Raw genomic sequence first — 6,127 nt, forward strand, 5'->3', positions numbered from 1 at the left:
TATTTAGTTTCAAGTATTTATATGGTTGTAGTCTTGTTTATAGAAGTGATGAATTAGCTGCTTCTAAATAATGTAGAGCCTTACTTCATTGTTCTATTAATAGATAATTTTTTTTTATACTGGGCATTTATTAACTGGTTATTGTTGTGTATCATGTAATCCTTATTGTTGTATCAGTGTAATAATTGAATTCTAAATCAGAGTAGCATATTATCTATTCCAAATTATCAATCTATTTGTGTAGGAGGATGGATGAAATTATTTGTTCCTTGAAGCCATGTTCTTACCTTTTTCACAGTTTTCCAATGGTCCAATACCAAAATTATTTTGATATCTTCCCATGACTCTAACTCTAAATGAAGTATTAGGTTTAGTATAAAACTAAGTGATGAATCATATTTATGTTCTCATTTACATTCTAATCTTAACTTCTTAATTGATTTTTTATGCTTAAAATATTAATTTAATTGGGATTTTTATAATTAGATATTTTGAAATTTAATTGGGATTTTTATAATTAGATATTTTGAGCTCCTGTAATGAAAATGAATTAAAAATTATTTTTTAGTTGTATAAAATATTTTTCAATATTCTATTGTTTGTTGATGCACCAACAACTCAGGCAGCCATTGCAGATCCACCTACCTCGTCGAAAAAATGCCATCACCCATCACGCAGCAACATCCCTACCAGAGGATGAAAAGTCTCATTTGAAAGGATGAGGGGAACCGTCACGTGACAATCTTTTATTGGACAATCAATTAATCAAATATTCCAAGTTTGGTCAAATGGACAAAGCAAGAGGGATTAGAATGCAAATATTGATATCTTTGGATTTCTCTACAAATTTGGATTGTATGATTGCAAGAATTGAATTGGAGAATTGGACAAAATTCGGTTGTTGATAATTTATTAACTATTTTAAATAATTAATTTAATTATATAAGAAAATATCAAAAAAGAATATTTACAAATATTTTTAAAACTGATCAGATATTTTTTATTATTTTACAGATATTACATTACCAGATAAAAGATTTCAAAGATTTCAACAACAGAAAAACTCAATTCATATTCTATATAAATAGACCTAGGAAAAGTAGTAAAGAGAGTTTATGGACCTTCTAGAGGGTCCTCTCTCATCTTTTACATTTTTCGCCCTTTATTCTCCTATTTTTATGTTATTTCTATATTTTTTATATTCAATGGAATATTAAGCCTTTAGATTTGATTCTGTTGTATTTTTTTAATTGGATTCAAAGATTAGATAAAATGAATTTCTTTGTTAATTTTTTATTCTCATTGTGATTTATTAAAAATAATATTCAAATTCCAAAATGAGCAAATTTTGAATGCAAGAGTCTACAAAAAGACATACAAGACCTTCTCCTCATGAGCCCAAACACTATAAAGGGTTATCCAACAAGCCTCTTAAAAATTGAAATCTATAAAGTATTTGATTACAAGAAAAATTAAGACAAATTCAAGACCTAATAGAAACAAATAGACAAAAAAAAAACAACTACAAAACCCAACAAAGATCCAAAACAAAAAATTGCACACAAATATAAAATTTTTATTTTAACTCGAAGTCTACTCCGCGGTACTTAATAAGGTCATATCTATAATGCTATCACTAAGAACCAAAGAAAACAAATATAAGTGTTCAGGTTCTATAATAAACCAGAGTGTTTTAGTAATTTAAAATGAGTATATAAGTACGAAAGACAAGAACAAGTGTTAGTATACTAGCACTGTTACCATTTTTAGTAATTTAAAATGAGTATACAAGCACTGTTACCACTTTTATAATGAAAACCAGTGCCAAAGACTAAAATATTTGTGAGATTCTTCTGTAAGCATTGCCAACATAAAGATATAACGTTAGCAACACCAACTTAGGTGAGTGTCAGTTGTGACCTACCTTACTTGCTTAAAACCCAGTTTTTATATGTTGCAGAGTATCAATATTCCTGAAGTAGGTTCAACAAATAGTGAAGTATGAATAGAATACTATTTTGTTAAAAATTGTTGTAGCATGTTAACCAAGATTGACTCCTAGATATTATGATAATTTGGCTGAAGTTCTCTCATCTTTCAAGAAATATTGTAGTAATATATCACAATGTGCATGCAGATTAATCTCTATTCAAATTCACATTTATGATAGCTTTTTGTTCTTCAAAGTATAGGCATATAGATTTTTATGATATTGTTTTGTTAGCATCACTAATTCATTAAGGTGAAAAGCTAGCCGTCTTACACCTAGTTACGTCAGTAATGAGTTACCCTAATTGATTAAACCATTCTTATTTTGTAACTGATTTGGGAAAAATATCTGTTTTACAATGGAAGAACACACACAATATGATAATTAACAACAAATGGATACCACTCTATTTTTTCATTTCATAATTCACTTAAGAGTGGTTGTATTAGCTGCATTTTTTTTTTTATCATAGCTTCACATATTTTGAACTGTTTGGTGCAGATTTGATGAAAGATGCAGTTTTTGTAAGCTAATCATTTGAATTAGTTTCACAATAAAACATATTCGTAAAAGAACCTGCAGTGGCATAAATAGGCCAATGTAAACATATTTGAAGTCCCACATGGATATATCCAGCAGAGTATTAAAGAGTATGAGCTATAAAAGAAATAGTTGTGGCATTGAAGATCATACTTACCTGGATGGGGTCAATGAGCGATCATGAAGGCTCATGGCCTAGGGCAGTGACCTTTATTGCACAAAGAAGGGGTGTTGTTCTAAGGTCTACCCTAGTGGTGGAGCCTACATCATAATTTGTGGTAGAGGGGCTTGCGTTCGCGCAGCCCCTATTATTTAGTTTTAATTTACGTAGTTTTAGTCTTTGTTATAGGAGTTTTGATTTAGATCCATCTGAATTAGTTGTAGTCTTATTTCATTGTATGTGCTTCAATATACAAAATTGTTTCGTTCCGTACATTTATTAACTGCTTATAGTCCCGTAAACTAATCTTTCTGTGTTTTATATGAGCAACAATTTTACATCCCAGTAGCTAATCTAATTTTTGTGGCAGTGGAGGTCCTTGTGGAGTGGTGAACGTGGACGTTTGGTTCGGTGATTGGCCAATAAATTGATCATTCCACTTCTCCTTATCCAAAGCTCTGGTTCATTCAATTGGTTTAAACGGTGCCTACGAGACCAACATTGCAGAATGCAGGGCTGGAATTGTGGTGCAATGAAATTTGTACGTGCATGTGCTATTTGGACTCATTGGCATGGAGAGTTTTCTCTAATTTTGTGCTGCGTTTGTTTTGGGCTGGTTATTTGGAAGCATAGCACGTGATTATGAGTTATAAATCGTGCGGTGGAGTAGTTTTTGTTTTTAGACTATTCTGGTCTAAGGTGCTTTCAACACTTATGTTTACGTGTTTGTTTGCAGGTAATAAAATGTTTTGTTCAAGTCGGAGGCAATGATGGAAACATGGCTAGGACTCCCATAGGAGTCACGAAGCAGTCGATAAAAGCATTGTTAGAACCTTTGTAAGTGTTTTAGATTAGTTTTGGATTATAGAATAAGAAATTTTGTAATTTCTGTTTAAGCTTTTATCATGCCTTTAGTAATATTTGAATAAACATATTTGAAACTGAGACTCTTTTGTAGTAAATGAAAAATTGAGGTTTTGTCTCAATTCTTGAGTTTCTTTTTCAAACCATTCATCATTATTATTGAATTTCATGATTCAAAGTAACAGATCTTTCTTACTTATCTTGGAATCTTCTCTTAGTGACGTAGCTTTCTTTCATTCGATTTTCATTCCAGCGTTCTCTCCCATTTCGTTCCAAGACCTAAATTCAAATCCTAATTCGAAACGAGGCATTAATCACTTGTTGGGCAAGAATGGCGGGCCTAGTATGCGAAATTGGGTATTTAAACATGTTTTTTGCGAGGGTTAAAGGACTTCTCTCCATTCTCTTTCATTTTAAGTTCTAGATTACAAGAGATGTTACATAAGTTCCTCAGTAGAGAACAATATTTCTCACTTGCTACATTATGACCGATGCATCTAGCGTTTCGTGCTAACAATCACTCTAGGTTACATGACCGAAATATTATTTGAAGTGCGACAACTCATAATTAGACTTATTATGTTGGATCCAACACTTATTTCTAAGCAAAAAATTATATTTGACAATCAAGATTCAACTCTTTATAAAAAGAGTAGCAAACCAAACATCATGAAATTTTGACTTGACCTACCTCCATCACAATATAATTGATGTGACTTGTGGTAGAACATTGTTTGGAATGTTATCACTCTTAACTAAATAAAAATATATAATTTGAAAGAAACCATACAAAAGAAAAAAAATGTGTAATCAACATCGGGATAAAGAGAAAAGTGCCTAGCAAATCTGAAAGAATTTAGTGAATTTTAAACAAATCTAGCAATTGAGAGAAAATAAAAAAAAAAAAGTTGTAGCAAAAGAAAAAAGAAAGATTACAAAAATCAAGTGATGAAAAATTAACCTCGTGTAGGAATGTTGAGACATTTTAGAACTAAAGAATTAAAAAAAGCAAAAAACATAAACGGGATCATAAATGAAGAATTTCCTATCAATCTTGATTGATATGAAAATAAAGAGAAATTGATGAGTAAAGAAAGATTTCTCATTTTGAAATGGAAATCAAATAAAGACCAAAAGTTCTAATGAAGAACTTAGATAAAATTCTCACTTAAAAAAGTGATTCAAATTCCAAAATATGCAAATTTTGAATACAAGAGTTTACAAAAAGACATACAGGACATTGTACTCATGGACCCAAAAACTATGAAGGGTCATCCAACAAGCCTCTGAAAATTAGAATCTATAAAGTATTTGATTACAAGAAAAATAAAAACATATACAAGATATAATATAAACAAATAAAAAAACATTTACAAAACCCGATAAGATAAAAAAAAAAATTACACACAAATATTAAATTTTTATTTTAACTCCAAGTTTAATTCGCGGTACTTAATAATTTAATAAGGTCTCATCTATGAGATTCCATAATAAAGCATGAATGCTTTAATAATTTAAAATGAGAATAAATAAGAATGACAAAAACAAGTATTGGGACGAGAATGAAGAAGTTTCGGAAGGAATGAAATAAGTTTTGATGACAAGTAAACGGTGAGAATTATAAATAACATGCATGCATGTGCACTTCTTTCGAGATTTTTCAGAGGTCATTAGACCAGGTCGTGTTAATTATCTGTGACTGCTCACATGGTTGCCAACAAAACATATAAACATTATTTCACTAAGTTAACGTTGGGTGTTTTTGTCATGGAATCCACTTTTGAGAATTTTTTAGAGTTTAATGCAAAAGATAATATGTTCTGTAAATTTTAAAATTGGTTAATTGTGAACTAATAGTGAACAAAACTAATAGTGAACAACAATTAAAATGTCCAAACAGGGAATTATGAAAGTTTGCAGTTTTATATGTTGCTGAGTATCAATATTTTTGAAGTATTTTGATGTTTTGTTTAGCTTAACAATTTTATGAACATAAGATCTCCTCCAATACTTTATCAGGTTCTTAGTGAAGTATGAATAAAATACTATTTTGTTAAACATTGTTGCAGCCCTTATGATAATTTGGCTTGACTTCCCTCATCTTTCAAGAAATCTTATAGCAAATATTACAATGTGCAGACAGACTAATCTCTATTGAAATTCATATTTGTGATAGTTTTTTGTTCTTCAAAGTCTATGCATATCTGTTTTACCATGGAAGAATACAAAATATAATAACAACAAATGGATATCACTATATTTCCATTTCATAATTCACTTAAAGAGTGTTTATATTAGCTGCATGTTTATTTTGATCATACTTTGGACCATACAAATCATTATAGCTTCACATATTTTGACCTGTTTGATGCAGATTTTATGAAAGATGCAGTTTTTGTATTCCAAACATCTTACTAGACATTTGAATTAGTTTCACAATAAAACATCTTCTAAAAGAACCTGCAGTAGCATAATGAGGCCAATGTAAACATATTTGAAGTTCCACATCGATATATACAGTAGAGTGTTAAAGAGTATGAACTATAAAAGAAATACTTGTGGCATTGGAAAAC

At 30.1% G+C, this 6,127-nt stretch overlaps 1 non-coding gene across 1 annotated transcript; it reads left to right on the plus strand.

Moving 5' to 3' along the window:
• The first annotated feature begins 2,679 nt into the window (after positions 1 to 2,679).
• On the plus strand, positions 2,680 to 2,839 carry LOC114186422. Its single transcript, XR_003605079.1, has one exon. It is a non-coding gene; the product is annotated as a U1 spliceosomal RNA (small nuclear RNA).
• The last annotated feature ends 3,288 nt before the right edge of the window (positions 2,840 to 6,127 follow it).

This window comes from Vigna unguiculata, chromosome 5 (assembly GCF_004118075.2).
Source record: "Vigna unguiculata cultivar IT97K-499-35 chromosome 5, ASM411807v1, whole genome shotgun sequence".
In the NCBI taxonomy this organism is placed as follows: Eukaryota; Viridiplantae; Streptophyta; class Magnoliopsida; order Fabales; family Fabaceae; genus Vigna; species Vigna unguiculata.